The 25,046-nt window shown below is 47.5% G+C and overlaps 1 long non-coding RNA gene across 1 annotated transcript in view; it reads right to left on the bottom strand.

The window, feature by feature from the left end:
- The window catches only part of LOC136577488 (uncharacterized), a 34,714-nt gene extending 10,282 nt beyond the window's left edge, over positions 1-24,432 (bottom strand). Inside the window, exon 1 of the long non-coding RNA XR_010786495.1 lies at positions 24,214-24,432. This is a non-coding gene — a long non-coding RNA (uncharacterized lncRNA). The remainder of the gene's footprint in view (positions 1-24,213) is intronic.
- Between the last annotated feature and the right edge of the window lie 614 nt (positions 24,433-25,046).

The following is a 25,046-nucleotide window of genomic DNA, read 5'->3' as shown; positions in this document are numbered from 1 at the left end:
CCACAACTTTCTACACAAGTTTCACTCCACCTTTTTTTGTATCCACCTCCTATTTTTGTGTGATGGTCATTTTTGCATCTGAAATAATTTTTATGGATGTTTAATTTTTATGGATATTCCCGTAATTGTTTTTCAGGGAAGAGCTTTAAATATAAGCTCTTCCCTGAAAAACAAGAATTTTACTGTTAAAAAATAACAACTTACCTGTCCACCGCTGCCGTGTCCCCGCGGGGATGAAGAACACATCTGCCGCATGCGGCAGATGCTTCCTTCATCCCTGCGAGGAAAAAGAATTCCCTGCTGCACCTGCCCCAGACAGCTGTTTCTGATTGGCTGAGCACCTCAGCCAATCACAGGCAGCTCTCGCTGAATGAATGACAGGCAAGAGCTGCCTGTGATTGGCTGAGCGCCTCAGCCAATCAGAAGCAGCTCTTTCAGCAGGCGGGGATTCTAAATCTCCACCTGCTGAAAGAACTGCATTGCAGAGCTGGGGACAGTGCAGAGAGGATGTGGCTGAGCCCCGGCAGCTGAAGGAAGGTGAGTATGTGGTGTTTATTATTTTTTACACTACTTTGCCTTGTTTTTCAGGGAGGGCTTATTATTAAAGCCCTTCCCTCAAAAACAATTATAGTATGCTGGCAGCTGGATCCCCTACCGCAGCTGTCATCTGTGACAGCTGTGGTAGAGAATTCTTTATTCCCCATAGGGATGAAAAATTCCTTTGTTGCATCTGTTACAGCTGTGGCAGGTGCAGCAGGGAATTTTTTTTTATCGTGGAGATGAAGAAAACATTTGTCGCCTGCAGCAGGTGTGTTCTTCATTCCCGCGGGGACACGGCAGTGGCAAACAGCTAAGCTTTTGGTTTTTTTACACTAAATTCTTGTTTTTCAGGGAAGAGCTTATATTTAAAGCTCTTCCCTGAAAAACAATTACAGGGTGCCGGTAGATCATTGCCTTCAATGGAGCCACCGGCAGCAGCCGCGGCTCCATTGAAGGCAATGCACGGATCTTCATACACGCGGGTTTTTTGCGCGTACAGGGGGGCGCACCTATGTACGCATCTATGTATGCACACGCTCCTGTGAAGCCACCCTAAATTTACTATATCGGATGACTGTAAGCTCATCTATTGTCCTACAAGGTACCTGCTTAAAAAATTCTGACTGCTCACAATATCATTGGTGGCTTCTAACGTCTTCACCAACTACAATTACTCAGGAAATAGATGGTTTAGACAATAAAATGTACTAAAATTTTTAGCTATTTATAGTTGAAGCAAGTATAATTACTAAGTTAATAAAATATGTCGACCAGCAGCATCAATTATGTTATATATACTTTGGCCTGCATAGCTGATGGCTTTTATGTGCAGGTTTCAAGGCACACTCCCACAAATAAATGCTTTGTAATAAGGCTAACATATATGAAAACTAAGTGGCTATTAATATAAATGTCACAAGGTAGTGGCCTCTTGCGGCGGAAGTTGAAATTCACACATGGTGCCAGAATAATTGCAAAACCAATGTAAGTTGTTCCTAGTACCCAAGTGATGTAAAGTATTAGAGCTGGTCATTGCCGCAGTCAAGTAAAGGCTGGAATGGAGTACAGCAGGAGCAGCATTAGAACTGCATGGGATTCAACGTATAAGTAAAGGCCCATTTAGACACAACGATTATCGCTCAAAATTCACTCAAAGGCCATCTTTTGAGCGATAATCATTGCATGTAATTGTGCACATCTTTCACTTTTCTGCCGAATGATGGATTTCAGTTCGGCATGAAATCCATTGTTCAGCAGAACAGCTGATAAGAAGGACAGCACTCTGTGTTCTGCCCAGGGAGTGCTGATTACATTGTGTCAGCTATCAGGCCTGCGGAAGAACAAAGAGGATGTATTCAGCAAACAGTAGATTGTCTATTCCCCGAATACAGCTCCCAGCGGCTCACAGACTACTAATTGGTACTAATAGGCATTAGTACCAAGTAGTAGTTTTATGCAAAATGATCGCTCAAAAGCCATAAGGCCTTATTCACACGAGCGTATATCGGTCACCATTTTCGCGGTCAGCCGATATACGCCACCATCTGATGCATTGGATTCCAATGCATCAGACCACACAGACGTATTCCCATGGCGTAAAAGTCCCTGGCCGGCAAATATAGCGCTGGGCGCTTTTACACCAAGCAACAAAGATAGTCCTGGAACTATCTTTCTGCCCAAAATATGTCGGACGCTGCATAAACTCCTATGGGAGCCAATAACAACGGCTGGAGAAGGGAGGTGGGAGGAAGTTTAGCAGCGTGATTGATAAACTCTCTCCCCCTTCTATCCTCCTCTCTCCTCCCCTCTGCAATAGGAGGGAGTGGGACAGACGCTCCCCCTTCCATTGCAAACAGCCAGAGGGGAAGAGAGAGGAGAGGGAGGGAAGGAGAAAAAGCTTAGTAGAGCTAAGCTATCTCTCACCGGTCAACGGCATTGCGGCCTTAGTGTACATTCGCCGGGCTTGGGCCGTCTGAACTGGCACTCAAACGTTAGATTTGTGTGCCCATTCAAGCGTTTTGACAGCGCTGGCAGGCGCGCGTCAAAACGCCTACGGCCGTGTGAAAGGGCCCTAACTGTTAAATTATTATTTTAGCACATACAGTATCTGCCCCCTTGGCTAATTTTTTGCAGAAATCAGAAAACCTCTTTAACCCCTTCACAACGCACATATGACTATATACATCCTAACAGCCTATGTCTGATGAAGGTATATGCTGTGTATGCAGTGGGCTCAGGAGCTGAGCCTATTCCATAAATGATGGGTGTAGGCTGTCTTTGACAGCCGACACCAGTTCCAAACCAGTCATGATCTCTGATAACAATGATCACAGCTGTCAACCCTTTAAATTCTGCTGTAAATTCTGAGAGTAGCACTTAAATCTCCCGATCGATCAGGAGTTAAATGTCCCAAATGACCCTGCAGCAATAAGATCCAGGTGCCTTCCAGGTGTCATGCTAACATGGGGCCCTCTGAAGGCTGCCCTGATTGTTTGCCTATTAAGACATGTGGCCTGTGGCCTGTGGCCTGTGAAAATACAATATCATGCAATATCATAGTATTGAATTTTACTGCATAAGCGATCAAATAATCGCATGTTTAATTCCGCTATGGGAAGTGAAGAAAGTAAAATAAAGACTTTTTAATAATAATAAAAACCTTTACCCAGTCATTGCATTAAAAAATGCAAAAGTTTGAATCACAGCATCTGTAAAGTTTAAATTAAAAAAAATACCACATTATTAATCCCACACAGTGAACGCCAACAGAAAAAAAAGCAATGACAGAATTACACTTTTTTGGTCACCCTGTCTCCAAGAAAAAAATAGAATAAAAGTGATCAAAAAGTTATATGAACCCCAAAATGGTGCCAATAAAAACTACTGTTCACTCCACAAAGAACACACAAGAACCTTCACACAGCCCTATTGACGGAAACATGAAAAAACTATGGGGGTCAAAATGGTGACGGAAAGCAAAAACAGAAGGTCTTATTTTAAGTAGTAATTTTTTTTAATGATTTAAATCTTGAATCACTGTCATCATACTGACCCACAGAATAAAGAATAACATAAAGATGTCATTTTTATTGCATTGTGAATCAAAGACACGCACACACCAATGAGGAAATTGTGTCTATTTCCCATTTCGCCCCACTAACAAATGTCATTTTTAGAAAACTTCCAATACATTATATGATGCATTAAATGGCACCATTAAAAAATACAACTCGTCCCCCCAAAAAACAAGCCCTCAAGTAGATATGTCACCGTTAGAGATGAACGAGCACCAAAATGCTCGGATGCTCGTTGCTCGAGTCGAACTTTCCACGATGCTCGAGGGTTCGTTTCGAGTAACGAACCCCATTGAAGTCAATGGGCGACAGGAGCATTTTTGTATATGACCCATGCTCTGCTAAGGTTTTCATTGGTGAAAATCTGCAAAACCCAAGAAAGTGATGGATACGACACAGAAACGGATAGGGCAGGCGAGGGGCAACATGCTGGGCTGCATTTTAGGTTCCCAGGTCCCTCATTAGTAAGCCACACCTTAGCTAAGCACCACACTACCCCCAACTAAGCACAAGCACTGCCTGCGGGACACACCGCTGCCTCTTCTCCTGGGTTACATGCTGCCCAACCCCCCCGCACGACCCAGTGTCCACAGAGCACACCAAAGTGTTCCTGCGCAGCCTTCAGCTGCCCTCATGCCACACGCTGGCCTCATAGCCACACCACCCTCATGTCTATTTATAAGTGCGTCTGCCATGAGGAGGAACCAGAGGCACACACTGCAGAGGGTTGGCAGGGCCAGGCAGCGACCCTCTTTAAAAGGGGCGGGGCGATAGCCCACAATGCTGTACAGAAGCAATGAGACATCTAATCCTGTGCCACCTCCATCAGGAGCTGCACACGTGGGCATAGCAATGGGGAACCCATGTGCCACACGCTATTAATTCTGTCAAGGTGTTGCATAGCTCAATCGACACTGCAAGGGGAAAGCCATCTGCGCTCTGCCCCCATACGCAAGTCAGTCAGTGTCTTTGTACCAGACAGGTCAAACACCGCGATGGGAACTAAGTTTGCACCAACAGCATAGGTGGGTCCTAGGAAACCCAAGACATGAACAAAAAATTGATCTGAGCGGCCAAACATGGCAGACTTGCACCGCGCCCACGACATAGGCCTCGGCCCCCAGCTTCAGCAATCCTAAGCAGGAAGCGAACTTTCACTGCGCCTAGGACATAGGCCTCTGCACAAACCCTCAGCAATCGCGGGCCTACAGCGGACTCCAATGCTAGCGTAGCTGTGCACGTCTCATTAGCGCTGTATTGCTCTTGTAGTTTGTCCCAATGCAGTGCCCTGGATAGTAGAGCTAACATCAGATTAAATACAGGTGGGCTTTGGCCCACACTGCATGCCCCAGTCTGACCGGGGTTTTTTATAAATAGTCACAGGCAGGTACAACTCCGCAATGGGAATTCCGTGTGCACCCACAGCATGGGTGGCTCCCTGGAACCAACCGGCGGTACATAAATATATCCCATTGCAGTGCCCTGGACAGCAGAGCTAACGTCAGATTAAATGCAGGTGGGCTTCAGCCCACACTGCATGCCCCTGTCAGACCAGGGTTTTTATAAGTCAACACAGGCAGGTACAAATCCCCTATGTGAAGTCCGTGTGGACCGACAGCAAGGGTGGCTCCCTGGAACCCACCGGCGGTACATAAATATATCCCATTGCAGTGCCCAGCACAGCAGAGCTAACGTCAGATTAAATGCAGGTGGGCTTCGGCCCACACTGCATGCCCCAGTCAGACTAGGGTTTTTTATAAGTATACACAGGCAGGTACAACTCCCTAATGTAAAGTCTGTGTGGACCGACAGCATGGGAGGGTCCCAGGAATCCATCGGCGGTACATAAATAAATCCCATTGCATTGCCCAGCACAGCTGAGGTAACGTCAGATTAAATGCAGGTGGGCTTCGGCCCACACTGCATGCCCCAACCTGACCGGGGTTTTTATAAGTCAACACAGGCAGGTACAAATCCCCTATGTGAAGTCTGTGTGGACCGACAGCATGGGTGGCTCCCTGGAACCCACCGGCGGTACATAAATATATCCCATGGACAGCAGAGCTAACGACAGATGAAAAACACTTGGGCCACCAGACGGACCATTGCGAACGCGGCCTTGCCACCATCATGTCTTTGGGAAGCCTCCGTTTCCACTACCCTGTAACATTGCAGTAGCAGCAGTATAGGCAGAGCCGAGAATTAGTAACATTTCAGCGGTAAGAGTATGCACAAACCCCTGTAACATTTCATTGGCAGCAGTGAGGACAGACCCCACTAACATTTCATTTGCAGCAGTATACACAGACCCCAGTAACATTTCAGTAGTATCAGTATAGACAGACCCCAGTAACAGTTCAGTAGTATAAGTCTAGACAGACCCAAGTAACATTTCAGTTCCAGCAGTATTGACAGACCCCAGTAACATTTCAGTAGTATCAATTGTGACATGCCCCAGTCACATTTCAGTTCCAGCAGTGCACACAGACCCCAGTAACAGTAACGTTGAAGCAGTATGGGCAAAGCAGCAGATTCACATTTCCCTTGCAGCAGTGTACTGAGAGCACTGCATTTGTAACATTTCAGTAGTAGCAGTATAGTCAGACCCCAGTAACAGTTACGTAGAAGCAGTATGGGCAAAGCAGCAGATAAACATTTTCCTGGCAGCAGTGTAGGGAGAGCACAGCATTTGTAACATTTCAGTAGTAGCAGTATAGTCAGACCGCTGTAACAGTTATGTAGAAGCAGTATGGGCAAAGCAGCAGATTCACATTTCCCTGGCAGCAGTGTAGGGAGAGCATAGTATTGATAAGATTTCAGAAGTAGCAGTATAGACAGGCCCCCGTAACATTAACGTAGAAGCATTATGGGCAGAACCCAGTATTAGTAAAATTACAGTAGTAACTGTATACATCAACCAAGGTAACTTTTTAGGAGCAGAAGTATCGGCAGACCGAAGTTACATTTCTGTTGCTGAAGTATAGTCAGACCCCTGTAGCATTACTGTGGCAGAAGTATAGGTAGGCAGAACAGAGTTACATTTCTGTAGCAAAAGTGTAGGCCAACCCCAGACACACTGGTGTACCATGAGTGCAGGCGAAGCCCATAAAAATTACTTGGATTACATTGTAGGCGAGGGCCCGAAAAAATGGTGTACCGACAGTACAAATGTACCCCAGAAAAATTGCACATGCCCAACCCAGAGGGCAGGTGAAACCCATTAATCTCTTAGCGTAGTGTGGCTTAATTTTTAACTAGGCCTGGAGGCAGCCTAGTCTAAAAAACAATTGGTTCAGGTGGAAGTTTCAATGCTTTAATGAGAATTGAAACAGATAAATATTATTTAGAAAAGTTATATGAACCTTTTGGCCCAGAGAAAAATTGCCTGTTCGCGGTAATTACGAGAGGTTTCAGGAGGAGGAGCCGGAGGAGGAGGACGAATATCATACACAGATTGACAAAGGTCTTTAGGTAGCGCTGCTGTCCGCTGGTGGAGAAGAGAAGTCTGGGGAAATCCAGGCTTTGTTCATCTTTATGAGTGTAAGCCTGTCGGCACTGCCGGTTGACAGGCGGGTACGCTTGTCCGTGATGATTCCCCCAGCTGCACTAAACACCCTCTCTGACAAAACGCTAGCCACAGGGCACGCCAACACCTCCAGGGCATACAGCGCGAGTTTGGGCCACGTATCCAGCTTTGACACCCAGTAGTTGTACGGAGCACAGGCGTCATGGAGGACGGTGGTACGATCTGCTGCGTACTCCCTCACCATCTTCTTACAGTGCTCCCTCCGACTCAGCCTGGACTGGGGAGGTGTGAGACAGTCTTGCTGGGGAGCCATAAAGCTGGCAAAGGCCTTGGAGAGTGTTCCCCTGCTGCGCTGAACATGCTGCCTGATCTCCGCGCTTCCCCTTCTACTTGGCCCTTGGAACTGCGCCTTCTGCCACTAGAGCTGTCAGATGGGAAGTTTACCATCAGTTTGTCCACCAGGGCCCTGTGGTATTGCATCACTCTCAAACCCCTTTCCTCTTCAGGAATGAGAGTGGAAAGGTTCTCCTTATACCGTGGGTCAAGCAGTGTGTACACCCAGTAATTCGTAGTGGCCAGAATGCATTTAACACGAGGGTCACGAGAAATGCATGCTAACATAAAGTCAGCGATGTGTGCCAGGGTACCTGTACGCAACACATGGCTGTCCACACTAGGAAGATCACTTTGAGTATCCTCCTCCTCCTCCTCAGGCCATACACGCTGAATGGATGAGAGGCAAGCAGCATGGGTACCCTCTGCAGTGGGCCCAGCTGTCTCTTCCTCCTCAGGCTCCTCCCCCTCCTCCTCCACGCGCTGAGATATAGACATGAGGGTGCTCTGACTATCCAGCGACATACTGTCTTCCCCCGCCTCCGTTTCCGCCCGCAAAGCATCAGCCTTTATGCTTTGCAGGGAACTTCTCAAGAGGCATAGCAGGGGAATTGTGATGCTAATGATTGCAGCATCGCCACTCACCATCAGGGTGGACTCCTCAAAGTTTCCGAGGACCTGGCAGATATCTGCCATCCAGGCCCACTCCTCTGTAAAGAATTGAGGAGGCTGACTCCCACTTCGCCGCCCATGTTGGAGTTGGTATTCCACTATAGCTCTACGCTGCTCATACAGCCAGGACAACATGTGAAGCGTAGAGTTCCACCGTGTGGGCACGTCGCAAAGCAGTCGGTGCACTGGCAGATTAAACCTATGTTGCAGGGTGCGCAGGGTGGCAGCGTCCGTGTTGGACTTGCGGAAATGTGCGCTGACCCGGCGCACCTTGCCGAGGAGGTCTGACAAGTGTGGGTAGCCTTTCAGAAACTGCTGAACCACCAAATTAAAGACGTGGGCCAGGCATGGCACGTGCATGAGGCTGCCGAGCTGCAGAGCCGCCACCAGGTTATGGCTGTTGTCACACACGACCATGCCCGTTAGGAGGCTCAGTGGCGAAAGCCAGCGGTCGGTCTGCTCTGTCAGTCCGTGCAACAGTTCGTGGGCCATGTGCCTCTTCTCTCCTAAGCTGAGTAGTTTCAGCACGGCCTGCTGACGCTTGCCCACCGCTGTGCTGCCGCGCGACACTGACTGCTGGCGACGTGCTGCTGCTGAAGAGTCTTGATTGCGAGGTAGAGGTTGCGTTGGAGGAGGAGGAGGAGGAGGAAGGTTTAGTGGAGGTGGCATACACCGCCGCAGATGCCAGCACCGATCTGGGGCCCACAATTCTGGGGGTGGGTAGTACATGAGCGGTCCCAGGCTCTGACTCGGTCCCAGCCTCCACTAAATTCACCCAATGTGCCGTCAGGGAGATATAGTGGCCTTGCCCACCTGTGCTTGTCCATGTGTCCGTTGTTAAGTGGACCTTGCCAGTAACCGAGTTGGTGAGGGCGCGTACGATGTTGCGCGAGACGTGGTCGTGCAGGGCTGGGATGGCACACCGTGAAAAATAGTGGCGACTGGGGACAGAGTGGCGCGGGGCTGCCGCCGCCATCATGTTTTTGAACGCCTCAGTTTCCACCAGCCTGTAGGGGAGCATCTCAAGGCTGATCAATTTGGCTATGTGGACATTTAAAGCTTGAGCATGCGGGTGCGTGGCGGCGTATTTGCGCTTTCGCTCCAACGATTCTCTTAGCGACAGCTGGACGCTGCGCTGAGAGACATTGCTGGATGGGGCCGAGGACAGCGGAGGGGAGGGTGTGGGTCCAGGCCAGGAGATGGTCGTGCCTGTGTCGTGAGAGGTGGGTTGGATCTCAGTGGCAGGTTGGGGCCCAGGGGGAGAGGCAGTGGCACAAGCTGGAGGTGGTGAATGGCCTTCGTCCCACCTTGTGGGGTGCTTGGCCATCATATGCCTGGGCATACTGGTGATGCTGAGGCTGCTGGTGGTGGCTCCCCGGCTGATCTTGGCGTGACAAAGGTTGCACACCACTGTTCGTTGGTCGTCCGCCGTCTCAGTGAAAAACTGCCACACCTTAGAGCACCTTGGCCTCTGCACGGTGGCTTGGCGCGAGGGGGTGCTTTGGAAAACAGCTGGTGGATTATTCGGTCTTGCCCTGCCTCTACCCCTGGCCACCCCACTGCCTCTTCCAACCTGTCCTGCGGCTGCAATTGCCCCCCCTCTGAAGACCGGTCCTCAGTTGGCTTATCACACCAGGTGGGGTCAGTCACCTCATCGTCCAGCGGCCCTTCCTCCAAATCCTCTGTGCGCTCCTCCCTCGGACTTACTGCCCTCACTACTACCTCACTGATAGACAACTGTGTCTCATCGTCATCGTCCTCCTCACCCACTGAAAGCTCTTGAGACAGTTGCCAGAAGTCCCCAGCCTCATTCCCCGGACCCCGGGAACTTTCCAAAGGTTGGGCATTGGTCACGACAAACTCCTCCGGTGGGAGAGGAACCATTGTTGCCCAATCTGGGCAGGGGCCCGAGAACAGTTCCTGGGAGTCTGCCTGCTCCTCAGAATGTGTCATTTTCATGGAGTGAGGAGGCTGGGAGGAAGGAGGAGCAGCAGCCAGAGGATTCAGAGTTGCAGAAGTGGACGGCGTAGAAGACTGGGTGGTCGATAGATTGCTGGATGCACTTTCTGCCATCCACGACGGGACCTGCTCACACTGCTCATTTTTTAATAAAGGTCTACGACGTGGACCCAAAAATTGCGATATGAAGCTGGGGACCCCAGAAACTGTCCTCTCTCCTACTCCTGCAGCAGCCGGCTGCGATTCACCTGGACCAGGAACTCGTCCTATGCCCACACCCTGACTTGGGACTCCGCGTGCTCGACCCCGACTGCGTCCACGTCCTCTGCCCCTACCCCTATCCCTCAGCATGCTGGATTAAGAATCGAGCAGAGACAGAGCGGTGTAAAAATGTTTGTGAATTATTGTCGCGCAGTTGGAGGCTGCCAGCGGTAATATAGCGCAAAATGAAGCCAGAGATAAATTATAAGGAAAGCTGCACTTAGGCCTTGCTGTGAACTATGCAGCTTGGATGGACGTGAAGTCCCACAGGCCACGCAGGCAAATGCACTGGCTCTCTGGTAGCCGTAAGAAGGAATTTTTTTTAAAAATCTCCTTATTTTTCTATGCAATGCAGGCTAAGGCTATGCAGTGTGTATTGCACTTTCTATCTATGAGCGTCGGGCACTCCGTGCACTTGTGAGACAGCACACGTATAACACAGAGCGTTGTAGAAAATGTGTGGTTTCTTGGCGTACACTTAGAGGCAGACTGAACTGAGGCAACGCAAAGTGCGGACAGAAAAATGTTTAAATGAAGGCTGCACGCAGGCTCTGCTGTGCAATACAGAGGTACTACAACTCCCAGCAACCACGGAGTTAAATGCACACGGTCACAGGTTGCCCTAAGAAGAACCGTTGGGGTTCTTGTAGACAGGATTCTACACTACCACTATCCCTGCCTGACCAATACTGCCCCTATACTCAAGTACAGACTGCAGCCTGAGAACGCTACAGCCTGCACGCCCGATATACATTAAAAAAAATAAATTGTGCAAAACTACTCACAGCAGCCACAACAGTAATGCACTAGGTGAGCTGTGGCCCTAAGAAGGGCCGTTGTGGTTCTTGAAGACGCTAACACTGTCCCTATAGCAGCAGCAGCAGCAGCACTTTCCCTGATCTCTCTTAGCGTGTGTCTGTGGCGAGCCGCGGGCGGGGCTGATTTAAATACTCGGGGGTCACTTGATCTCGCCAGCCACTCACTGCAGGGGGGTGGGATAGGGCTGGAACGTCACAGGAGGAAGTTGTAATGCCTTGCCTGTGTTTCTATTGCCAGAAAAGGGCGCAAATTTCTCAGGGAAGGAAATGTAATGAAGCCGAGTGCCGCGTGGTGCTAGTCTCGAGTAACGAGCATCTCGAACACCCTAATGCTCGAACAAGCATCAAGCTCGGACGAGTACGTTCGCTCATCTCTAGTCACCGTAAAAATAAAAGTTATGATTTTTTTAGAAGTGGAAATATCAGAACTGCAGAATGTGACCTGGAAACACCCTTGGTCATGAAAGGGTTAATGTAATCACTGTAACTGATCCAAAAATGTAAATGCTTTTTTCCAGAACACAAAGTAATTAATACCGCAGGCTAAGTTTTGTGCAGTACCTTCTGATGTGGCTATGTTTGTACCCTGTGCCTAAGTATCCGAGTTAAGTTGTAGTTTATACCACTTGTGATTCTCTTTTGCTTTACAGTGGTATGTGCCTCTGGGCTTATGACTTGGCAGTTGTAAATTCTAGCATAGCAACCTAATATTTAGCTTCTGGAACTCCCTTGAAATTTACAGTTTTCTTAATGACGATATAAAAAAAGGTGAGGCGTTGTCAAATAAAATATACAGCTTCCAACATCTTGGCACGCAGCAACTAAAAACCTGGTTGGAATTGAAAGAGGAAGTAAACAAGATACGTGAACTGGCAGAACTTGCTATCCTTCATGGTGGCCTGAATTCAACATACGGTGAAGCATTTCTTGCCACCTACATCTGTCGTTAAGATGTCCATGAACAGAATCATATGTGTCCATTGCCTATTTGTTATTGCAACTAAGCCCTATTGAAATAAATGTGTAGTGACCCAGTGCATCATCCTGGTCCCCTCCATAACTGTCATACATGTATGTCATATGTTGATGCACTGTGCAAAACTGTCTTGTTATTTCCAGTATATGTGTACCACAGCTGCAGAGCTTAAGAGGTTAATGTCTTAATAATCCAAAACCTGCATGTTAATGTATCAAGTCTGTTATGTCATGTGGTATGAGAGGAGGTTATAAAAGTGAGTGCTTGAGAGTGGGAGAGGGTCGATGTCTTCAGGAGTGTTGCTGTTCAGGAGGTCCAGGTACATGGGAACACCTTCACTTCCCCTGTACTGAAGCATGGAAGAGGAGGAGAGATTTCCTGTTCTGCATGTGATTGGATGTTAATGGAGTGAGCCCCAAAAGTGAGAGAGAGCATTTCTAAGTAACAGCTTCCTTTTCAAGGCCAGTGCAGAGGTACTATCTAATGTTCTGATTTTCCTACGCGGCTGTCTGAAGTCTGGATCACCACTTAGAGGTACTCCCTTTAATTGTCACAGCCATGCGTCTCCAAGTCAGGGTAGAGGTACTGCAAGATAAAAATCTCTGTTCACACACGTGCCTCTTTGAGCTTCTAAGAGCCGTGTGGAGGTACTACGCTCCGAAGTCTAGTTATTTACCTGCACTGTGAAGTTTACTATTGAACTGCCTTGTATTATCTATTTCAAGTTTTTAAGTAAAGTTTATGCCGGACTCTAACCGTTCCTAGAGACCAGTGGTACTCAAGAATTGTTTGTGACTAAATTTCTTGTCCGCCGAGGGTCATTCCGGTGTGTGTAGGAGCGGTGGCGTCACCCATGACCATTAACTCCTTGTTATCCTGTTTAATTGGCATTCCTTATCCTAGTGGTGTCCCAGGTGGACTGCAGTGCTACTTGGCTGCATGTGTCCCCTCGGGATGGAACATGGTAAGTGCTGTCGCGTCAAGCCAGCACTATATCCTCCCAGCTCCCCACGAATGTCAAGTGTTCGGGGTCTCCCTATGGGACGCTGCAAATGCAACTAAACTGCCAAATCCGACAGAATTTATGGACAAGCATGTCAAGTGTTGCTGGAAAAGAGCAGTCCCTTTTACTATTCTCAGATTCCCCCTTACAGTAAAGGATACCAAACGTTTTTGGTGACTTTTCAGAATAAGGGCTAATGCCCATGAATGGATTTCTACCGCGGTTCCTGCAGTGTAAATCGGCGTGTTAATTCCGCAGCTTTTAGGTTCTATTGAACCTAATAGTTTTCTGCCAGCCAATGCCGACATGCGGAATTCTGCGAGCAGTAAAAACACACAGCATGCTCTATTTTCCACGGATTTACGCCGTGGGAGGTCTCGATTAATATAACATTAATGGAGACCGCAGAAAAATGCACGATATTCTGCGATCACTAGTGGGCACGTTCTGCTTTTAATCACGGTACTCCCTCGGCGTAAATCCGCTGGAGTATCCCCCGATGCTCATGGGCATGTAATTGTGTGTGTACATGAGGAGTAGCACTATTTCTGGCCATTACTTGTATTTTTCACCAATTTCTCCTTCCACATGCTCCATTTTTTATTATCATGCTTCGCTGAAGAGGTGGCGACTAGTGCAATACACTGCACACATAAAAGAGCTGGATATCTTCTTCTTTACCTCTCTGTAGTACACCCTCATTAGTAACAGCAGTATTGAAACTATTATACAGTGGTACTGATCAGTGTAGCTGTGATTTCGGTAGCTGTGTGACATTAAACACTTATCTGTAGCAACACATCTGTGTGAGTCTCTCCACTACTCTCTCCCTCCTACAGCTTCCTCCTCCCCTTCCTCTCCTCATAGACTAATATTGGCAATGTGAGACAGCAGCAGGTAAAGCCACCCACATATTTTCTGCAATCAATCTTACTGTCTCTGTTACTAGAGATGGACTTCACAACAACAGGCAGTTGACAGCAGATTAGAAGGACGTGATACCCCTACAGGTCAGCACTTTAGAGTGGTTTTTCTGTAGTAATATTGACCTTTATAGTGGCCCAAGTAATAATAGTGACCACTATATCAGCCCCAGTAGTAGTAGCATCCCCTATATTAGCCCCAGTAGTAATAGCGTCTCCTATATCAGCCCCAGTAGTAATAGTGACCCCTATATTGGCCCCAGTAGTAAAAGTGACCCCTATGTCCTCCCCAGTAGTAATAGCATCCTCTATATTGGCCCCAGTACTAATAGCGTCCCCTTATAATGGCCCAAGTATTATTAGCGACCCCTATATTGTCTCCAGTAGTAATAGTGACCACTATATCGGCCATAGTAGTAGTTAGTTAGTTATCTCACTTGGCCGATGATGGTCCATAGCGCCGATCTAGAATGACCACGACCAAGAGTGTTTTTCCATTCGGTGTTGATGTCAGAGGAGGTACCGTTGCCTATCTGTTGCATCCACGAGTGCCGCGGACAACCAGGGGGCCTCCGCCACCCAGTAGGGGGGCATCTCTCTATTTTCCTAGCAATTGCTGCGGTTAGAGCAACGTGAGCCAGAACAGCTTCTCACAAGCGTGCAACATGACCAAAAAGTGCAAGTCGTCTCCTTGTTATTGTTTTTGTGATTGACTTAAGCCCTGTGCAAGTCTGTATCTCACTGTTTCTGATTAAGTCAAACCAAGGGACACGGAATCTGGCGTTGGCATTGCATGTGAAAGGACTCCAGATGTCAGTGGTATGTGACAGCAAGGTCCAAGTCTCTGAGCCGTTAAATAATATTAGCATAATGAAGGTCTGGTAGAATCGAGTCTTAGTCCTGAGTGTTATGTTCTGCCTCTGCCAGAGTTTATCCAGGGACCTCATCGCTGAGGCTGCCAACGCTATTCTCCGCATGATGTCTGGAAGCGCCCTGCCATCTGTGTGCTGAAGGCTGCCGAGGTACACGTACTCACTAATGGCGTCGATTCTCTGTCCATTTATGTCTAGGTCCGGAGGGATTGCGTCGGCTCCTAGATTCTGCAGCTTGGATTTTTGCCGGGAGATGTGAAGCCCAAGACAGCATGCCTCAAAATCGAACTGTTCCAATGAGTGTCTCAGATTATTAGATGTGACATCCAAAAGTGCAACATCGTCGCATAGTCCAGGTCGGTAAGGTGGTACTCCGGAAGAGTGACCCAATTACGTTGGACAATACGCTGATGAATCCAGTCCATGGCCCTGCAGTAAAGTGCAGGAGCCAAGACGCAACCTTGTCGAACACCAGACGAGGTCTCAAAACTAGCAGAGGTTGAACCGTTGATACGGACTTTGGCGGATGTGCCGTGATGCATGTCTTTTAGTAGGTTTAGAAGGGCCTTCCAGAGGGCTTCTCTGTCGACCGAGTCGAACGCCGCCTTGAGATCAACATACGCGACGAGCAGCGATTTGTTAAATTCTTTATGTATCTCTGACAGGAGCCTAAGAGCGCGTATGGCATCCATGGTGGAGCGGCCTGCCGTGAAGCCTGACTGCTGGGATCTCCGCTTGGAGCTCAGGAGTGGTTGTAACCTTGAGAGTAGAACATGCGCGAAGACCTTGCCGGGAACCGAGAGGAGCGTTTTCTGCCTGTAGCTAGTGCATGTTGTTTTTGGGCCCTTTCCCTTGTACAGGGCGAAAATGATGCCCTCCTTCCATTCGACGGGAACTTTCCCAAAAGACCCCATGCACAGGAATAGTTGATGTAAAGCAGTTTTTATCAGCTCAATTGCACATTTCAGCAGTTCAGGTGGAATGCCATCTGAGCCGGCGGCACGTCCGTATCTAATTTTCTGAATAGCAGAATGAACCTCTTATCCGTAGGCACAGAATGGTCATTCACAGCAACGGATGCGAGGTCATCGAGGTCATGGCACGGGTTAGCCGGTGGATGGTTTAGGGCGGATGAGAAATGTTCACGCCAGCACTAAAGTGTCTCATCATGGTTGATACAAGGGCTGCCATCGGATTTGTGGATTGGCGTATGCTGGCTGGTCCATGAGGACCCTCAGATTCTGGTGACTGCTTTGTATGCTGCTCTTAGACCAACCAACCGACAATTCACACCGGATGCTGTCATTCTGTGCCTCAATGGGCCTCACAGTGGCAGGGTCCTGGTTCCAGAGACGTAGCATTCATAGGTTTACCTGGATATTCAACAATGGACGTACAAAAAAGGAACTGGACCATATACTCATTCGTCATCACAATTCTGTAAAATCGTGTCAAGTATATCATGGGGCAGAAGCTCCAGCAAACACAGACCACCGTTTGCTTGTTACCAAAATAGCAGTTCCACTCTGTCCACCCCATAAGACCAGATCACAACCTTCATTAAACATTGACACCCTGAGGGAAAATCCAGCACTTGAATGTCAATATAATATCACAATCAAAAACTGGTTCCACGTTCTGGGCAATCTCCCAAATGAACCAGAGGCAGCTTGGAATGTCACAAGAAATGCTATCTGTGAAACCGCAAAGACCGTTCTTGGATACCAGCGTCCCCGTAGACGACACTATGCAGGTTCTTGAAGCAAAGGCAAAAGCCCGCCTTAAAAACGACCAAGCGGAATGTAAGAGGCTGAAGGGTGTGTTCTGGGCAAAGGCCAAGAAAGACAGGGAGCGGTACTATAATGCTCTGGCTGATAAGGCTGAGGAGGGTCTAAAGTCAAACAATCTAAGAGCAGCATACAATGCAGTCACCAGAATCCAGTAGTAGTAGCATCCTCTATATTGGCCCCAGTAGTAATAGCATCCCCTATATTGGCCCCAGTAGTAAAAGTGACCCCTATATTGGCCCCGGTAATAATAGTGACCCCTATTGCGGCCCCAGTAATAATAGGCTTCACCATTGCAGCCCCAGTTGTGATAGCACCCCCCATTGCTGCCCCAGTAGCATTAGGGTCCCCCATTGACACCCCAATAGTTATAGGATCCCCCATTTCAGCTAGGCTGTTCAGATCCAGGGAGAGGAAGGGGTTAAATTACTTTCAACACACAGCCCTCCCTGTCTCTGCTGCACTGTTAACCCCTTCCTCTACCTGAAGCTGGAGGTTTAGCAGTGCGGATTACAATAGGGGCGATGGGGACAACTGTGGGCCCCCTTGGAGTATCAAGCCTGCGGTGGTTGCCCCTATTGTAATCTGCTATTGGTCTCCACTCTACTTACCGCTGTAGCAGTGTACGGATAGCCTATACTGAGGAAATGAACGTCCAGGACCTGCGGTCGGCATAGCAATGCAGATCACATGACCGGAGCTGGCTCATGCGATCCATGTTGCTTTGCCAACCAAAGGTCTTGGAGGAGTATTTCCTCAATACAGGCTATCCATACACTGCTACAGTGGTGAATAGAGCGGGGACCAACATCCTCCATCGGAGCCCCTGATAATCACTCTCACACTTTGGGCAACCATGTCTTAGGTGTTGCCTTTGGATTTGGCCCAAAGTCAAACCAGTGTGTAGAACAGCAGGCCCACATCAGCTGATCCTGACAAAACTGCTGCAAATCACTCCCATATTGTACTCTACATTATCCTAAACTTTGGTAACTGGCATAAAATAACTGTAAAAGAGGGTCATTGCCACAAAATTCCACATACTGAATTAAATACAGTTTAAAGACCTGTTGAGGCAACAAGTGTATTACAAATTGTTAATTAATCATTTTGGTAAAGAATGCATTTCCCAAAAAGAGAATGTCCAATTTAATACTATCTCTATGCTGTGTTTGTTACGGAAATGCAATGGATTTTCACTGTGGAATTCACTTGTAGTGTCTTGAAGTACATATATCTGGCGTCTCCATAATTATCTATAATTGCTGTAAATGTCATGTCTTCACTGTGGATGCACTGTGTAAATTGCCCTGTTACTACCCTGTTTCCCCGAAAATAAGACTCGTCTTATATTAATTTTTGCTCCCAAATATGCACTACGTCTTATTTTCAGGGGGTGTCTTATTTCGCCGCGGCAAATCCGTCTGTGGTCGCTAATCCCTCAATTGGCCAGCTTTGTGGACGAAATTTCTCAGAAATCTTGTTCACATGGGACAACGAATCTGTCACGGCAAAGCTGGGAGAAGCCGGTGTTGTGGTGCGGATTCACCGGCCACAGAAACGAAAAAGCGTGCAGCCAGGTCGCTTCAAAACAAGCGGCTGAGTGCCGTGGGTTTTGAAGCAGCGCTTTCCCAGTGGAAATCTCGCTGTTTATCGCTGTGGCCAAACTGCAAGATTTCCGCTGGAAATACGCTCTGTGAGAACCCAGCCTTAAGAATCACACAGGGTGCCTCACTCACACACAGAGCCATAAAAAAATAAGGGCTGTAAAGTAACGTACCTGGCTGCAGACAGAAGTTCCTGTACCACTTGTTAGTAGGGATGGTATTGCAGCTTCTGGCCACCAGGGGGAGCTCATCACAGCAGACGTGTACAGCAGGAACAGAACGTACAGTATGAACTTTTCCAGCCAGCAAGGGGAGCTCACAGCAGCACACTCGTACAGCACAGCAGGGACAGGATAACAGCAGACTGTCTGCAGATCTACCTATACATCTGGAGGTAGGAGACAACGGGGATGGCAGCAGGGGACAGGCCTCTTGACTTGCCTGCACACTCCACTATGCCTTACTATCAGGGGGGGTGCCTTATATTTGGGACTTCTGCAAATTTCGAGGGGTGTCTTATTTTCAGGGGGTGCCTTATTTTCGGGGAAACACGGTAGTTATGTGTATTGCACAGCTGCAGCATTTAAGAGGTTAATGTCTGTGAATGTTTGGGATATGTCTGGAAAATGTAAGAATTTGTGTTTTCACATGAGCATGCAAGATATTTGAGAGTGCAAGGTGCAAGTAATAGAAGTTCCATTCTAGACAGTCAGAGAGTGAGTGCCCGCCACATGGGGGTACCTTCAACCCTCATGGGGTGAAAAATAGAAACAGAGGAGCTGTACCCTGGAGGTTCATGCCCAGGACCCCTACCCTGAAGAGAGAGAAAGTGAGGGAGGAGAAGAGAAGAAGGAGAGTTAGTCCACTGTACAGTGTCTAGAAGCTTCCCAAAAGTGAGTGTTCAGTGGAGTGTTCTCATCCTTCTTCAGAGTGTGTGTATCCAGGAGGGGAGTCATTCAGATAACTCAACTGTAGGCCGGTTGTCCTCCTGTGTTTCCTCCCTGACCTCCATCCTTGTCTTTCCTGCACTGGTGTGTGAGATTTCCCACAGAAGTTTGTGAGCCTGTATCAGGCTATCTATCTTCAAGTAAAGTTCCAGTTGTTGACTGTTCCCAGCAACTGAGTTTATCAAGTTAACCGTATGTGGACTTTCTTATTTCCCGTCAAATATCCCTCGGAGTAAGGAACGGTGGCGTCACCCGTGACAGAATTCTTCCAATCTACTATATCATTTACTCAACTAACCGCTGCCCTAGCGTTGCCTGAAGAGAGGCCTGGCAGTGCCGTGGCTGAGAATTGCACACGTCCCTCAGGGGGGGAGTTAGTAGTGCTACCGTGACAATCCTAAACAACTACCCCACCATCTCCTCCATGGTGCACCTTGTGCCACAGTCGCCGTATATTCACTGCAATACAATGAGTAAATTCCGCTGTGAAAATCCGCAAGATAATCTGTAGACTTTACTATTGCTTAGTGGGACACAACTATCAGAGGTATGTAAAGTAGCCCTCAATATAGTTTCTGACCATGCCCTCAATGGAGCCCGTACAGTACCATGCTCCAGTGTCCACACGTATGACCAATGGCAAACGGGGTATAACACAACTTTGTATAACCAGTCAAGACTCACACCCACTGACGATACGACTTCCCTCCGATGCGAGAGTGAGTGAAAACGCATGATAATGAAACCAATGATTTTTTATGGTTTCATTCTCATTAGCGATGTTTTCACTGTAACCTTGCATCGCAAAGACAAATGTGCGATATCACCCATTGTTTTCAATGGGGCCAGCCCCATTGAAAACATAGGGAATACATTGCGCTCCCCTGACACAGCTGTGAAAGCTATGGCAGGGAATACTTTCATCCCTGCGGGGATGAAGGAATGCCCTGTCGTAGCTGTGGCAGATGCTATCCCATTGCATTCATTGGGGTCGGCGCTGCTGCAGCCCCATTGAAAGCAATGGAATGAAGGTCACCACTGCAGTGATAATTCTCGGGGAAGGGCTTGAAATATAAGCCCTTTCCTGAAAATCATGCTCAGCTGTAAAAAAAAAAGTTTAAAAAAAAATTTACTCACCTAGAAGAGCCGTTGGGCTCTTCACTCCGGCCCCGGCAGTCGTCTTCTGTCTTCTAGTGGCTGTGGCCAATCAGAGGCAGCGCCAAGCCGTCATTGAATTACATCTGAGTGCTGCCTCTGATTGTCTGCGCGCTGTGACCACTTCTGCCAGGGCTGGAGAGAAGAGCTGGATGGCTCTTCTAGGTGAGTTAAATTTTTTTTTTATTATTTTTTTTTTTTACAGCTAGGCATGATTTTCAGGAAAGGGCTGCGGAGATGAAGGACTCCCCTGCCATAGCTGTCACAGCTGTGTCAGGGGAGCGCAATTCTCTATGTTTTCAATGGGGCTGCCGCTGGCCCCATTGAAGACAATGGGCGATATTGCACATTCTTCTTTGCGATGCAAGGTTACAGTGAGAACATGGCTAATGAGAATGAAACCATTGAAAATCATTGATTTCATTATCATGCGTTTTCACTCACTCTCACATCGCTGGGAAGTCGTATCGTCAGTGGGTGTAAGCCCTTATAAAGCTAGTCAGTGCGTTTAAAGGGACAGGCAATCAATAGCGAAAAGGCTGACAACTGCAGCATACAGTTCATCTTCCTTATACATTTCTAATGTTCAGGTGTGGTAGATAAAAACAGATACATTTAAATGCTAAATTAGTTTCTTCTAAACCAATGAATCAACACTTAATGGCTTGTGCATACATTTGCAGCAGCACACAATTAGCTGAGCAATACTGCACCCTGCTGGAGAAAGCACGGCATCTTCCTGAGGCAAGAAAACACAGGGTGGTAGAAACACTAATAAAAAATTAGAATAATGTGCATTTCTGTCTATGTGTTTTGCTATATCTGTGGGTGGTTTGATTTAGTTATTCACAACAGCATTGTGGGGATCTCAGACCAAATGCGGAATTTGTTCAAATTGACTTACTGGTGAAGTCACGTTCTCTTGAAAAGTATACAGCCTCTTACTTTTATTCCATTTTTGAATGTCTGTTTTTGATTTGTATTTTTATGCGCCATATGGTAGAAAATATGGATGACACAATACAAAGCGTACAAATTACAGACGGAACTAGACTAAAATGTGTCATTTATAAGATCGGTGTATTCTTATGTGCCAGAGACGTTTAGGCACTTGGACGCAGTTGCAACTGGTACCACTGATCCCCCCTATAGTTACACCCCTGCTAACGGTGACTGGCAGATAGATGAGTTTTACTGGATTAAAACATTGATGGTTTGTGTTTAGGATAGTCCATCAATATTTGATTGATGGGTGTCCAATCACCCACGTCCCCTCTTATTGCTTACACAGATACAGCGGCTTGTGTGTATAGGTGACTGAGCTTGATACTGCCAGTTTTCTCTTTTACTTGAATTTAACTGAGGTTCAGTACCAGACACAGCTGCCTATATAAATAAGCAACTAATGATGCTAAGGATAGGCTATAAATGTTTAGATCCAAGAATACCCCTTTAACGCATTAAGGACCAAGCACTGTAAATTTACGGCGCTTGGTCCTGGCCTTTAATCCTAGCCAATAGCAAAAATACGGCACAGGATTAAAGTTTGCGCGCCTTAATGAGAGCTATGTACTAGAAAGTGAAAGCAGAAGTATTAGTTCTGCTATACGACCCAATGACCGCTGGGTGCCTTGCGTCACAGCAGAGCTACAGGGTCCTAGCAGACCCTCTCTTAGTGACTACTGTCACTACAGGGGTATGTTTTACCCTGTAACTGGGGCTCCTATGGATGCCCCAGCTACAGTGGAAAAATACGAAATTAAAAAAAAGACAATGTGACTGACCCCAAGAGGTCTTATATGACGTTATGGGGGACATAGAAGGTATACTATAATGCTTTATTCATAGTATTGGGCTCCTTATATGGAGAAGAGGGACCTTGTGGGCCCCATAAGGCTCCTGGGCCTGGGTGCAACTACATCCCCTATAGTTACGCCTCTACATCGGAGTATGATACAGGAGGAACAGGCAAGGACATAGTCAATATAACAGGTTTAAGTAAGGACAGGTAAATTCATACAACATGGTAAATCAGGCTTTGAGGCCAGGGCAGGCAACAATTAAGCAAGACAGAAAAGAGGCAGAGAATTTATTATGTTTCATAGATTATACTTATGCCTATTCTATATCAATGTGTGGCTCTGACAAGAAGACATCATATAATTTCTTGTCAATATGCATCTCGCTACCATTTTGTATGTCCTGTGAACAATGCAGCTTTTGATCTTGTTTCTCCATCAGCATACCATTTTCCCTGAAAATAAGCCACTGTCTTATATTAAATTTTGCCCCAAAAGAGGCACAATGTCTTATTTTCAGGGGGTGGCTTATACTCACCTGGTCCGTGGCATCCCGATGCCTTGCGATGGTTTCCAGTGGTGCTGTGGAAAGCTGAAGTGTCCTCCGTGCTGACATGTCAGTTTCTTTTTGGTGACGGGGCTTTGAATACCCCCGCCTCCAGCAAAGCGAGCACTGTGATTGGATCGAGCGCCAGCCAATAATAGCTGGCGTTCAATCATTCACAGCCATCCAGTGAATGACTGTGATAGGCTGGTGCTCGATCGAATCACAGCGCTCGCTTTGCTGGAGGCGGGGTATTCAAAGCCCCGTCACCAGAAAGAAACTGACATGTCAGCGTGGAGGACACTGCAGCTTGCCACAGCACTACTGGAAACCATCGCAAGGCCTCAGGATGCCGCGGACCAGGTGAGTATAAGCCCCCCAAGCCCGAAAATAAGACACTGTGCCTCTTTTGACCTCACTGAATGGCTGTAAATGATTGAGTGCTGGCTATGATTGGCATGCGCTCAATCCAATCACAGCACTCACTTTGCTGGAGGCGGGGTATTCAAAGCAGCTTGCCGCAGCACAGCAAGCAGCTGCAGCGCCGCCGGAGGCTATCACGAGGTACCGAGATGCTGCGGACCAGGTGAGTATTGATGTTTTTTTTCCATGTAGGTTAGCTAAGGCTTATTTTCAAGGGAGGGATTATATTTCAAGCTTCCCTCGAAAACTGGGGTAGAGCTTATTATTGGGGTATGGTGTATTATTGGGGAAACATGGTAATCTCTGGCAGTTTAAATAGACTATTTGCTTCATATATCATCTATAGCAGGCAACCTTATGGTTGCCTTCAAAGGGCCGATTCTAATTGTAAGACAGTATAGTAAAAGTGAACCCTATAGTGGCCCAATTGGCAAAAAGGTCCTCCATAGTGGCCAGTGGCGCACACTATTATTTTATATATATATATATATATATATATATATATATACACACACACACAGACGCACACTATTATGCATATATACGCACAGACGCACACTATTATGCATATATACGCACAGACGCACACTATTATGCTATTATGCATATATACACGCAGATGTACACTATTCTACACATACGCACAGATGCACACTATTATGCACATATACGCACAGACACACACTATTATGCACGTATACGTACACTTTTAGGCACGTATATGCACAGACGCACACTATTATGCACATATACGCACAGACGCACACTATTATGCACATATACGCACAGACGCACACTATTATGCACATATACGCACAGACGCACACTATTATGCACATATACGCACAGACGCACACTATTATGCATATATACGCACAGATGCACACCATTATGCATATATACGCACACTATAATACATATACTGTATACGCACAGATATACACACATACACACAAGGACACTTCTGCACTTTTATACACATTTTTATACTTACCTGCATCCAATGTGGTCCCACTGGCAGGTATACCAGCTGCTCTCTTCTTGGGGCCCTCCTGCATACTTGGGCCCCTGATGTCTCCCAGGCCTGCAGCCATGAACAAAGGGAGGGCCGGTGAGAGGAGGTCAGCGCTGACCAAGCTTTCACCCTGCAGCTGCTCCTCCTCAGCCCCGCTCTGCTCGCACCAGAGATCATGTTCTCTACACTCTTCCTCCCTCCTCCGCGGCTGTTGTCAGTCTGCTATCGGCACTCCTCTATAACTGTCTGCACTAGACAGAACAAGCCAATAGAGGATCGCATACTGACAGCAGCATGGAGCGAACCTGCTGCACAGCCGGCGGGCCACAGAAAATGAGGTGGCGGGCCGGACTCGGCCCGCGGGCCTTGTGTTTGACACCTGTGATCTATAGGATTCTTTTGAGTAAAGGCCCTTTTACATGGGATGAGTGTCGGGCAAACGATGCCCGACAATCATCCCAGTGTATACTCGCTCCCGTGCTCTTACACAGGAGCAAGTATTGCTGGATCGCTCACAGAGCAGCAAGTAGGGAGGCAGGGCGGCTCTTCCCTTGCCCACCTCTATTTACTGTAAGCAGCGGACGTTCAGTACTCTTTTCAGGGCCTCGTGTAGTGCAGAAGGTTGCGAGTTCAATCCCCGCGAGGTTCAGGTAGCCGTCTCAAGGTTGACTCAGCCTTCCATCCTTCCGAGGTCGGTAAAATAACTACTCAGCTTGGTGTGGGGTAATAAATAAATTACCTGAAACCACTGCGGAATAAGTTGGCGCTATACAAACAACAAGTCCCCTTTATGTCTTCAAAACAGCTATTTG

Source organism: Eleutherodactylus coqui, chromosome 8 (assembly GCF_035609145.1).
Source record: "Eleutherodactylus coqui strain aEleCoq1 chromosome 8, aEleCoq1.hap1, whole genome shotgun sequence".
Classification (NCBI taxonomy): domain Eukaryota; kingdom Metazoa; phylum Chordata; class Amphibia; order Anura; family Eleutherodactylidae; genus Eleutherodactylus; species Eleutherodactylus coqui.
Note: the sequence above shows the minus strand (reverse complement) of the source record. Positions and strands in the feature narration are given on the sequence as shown.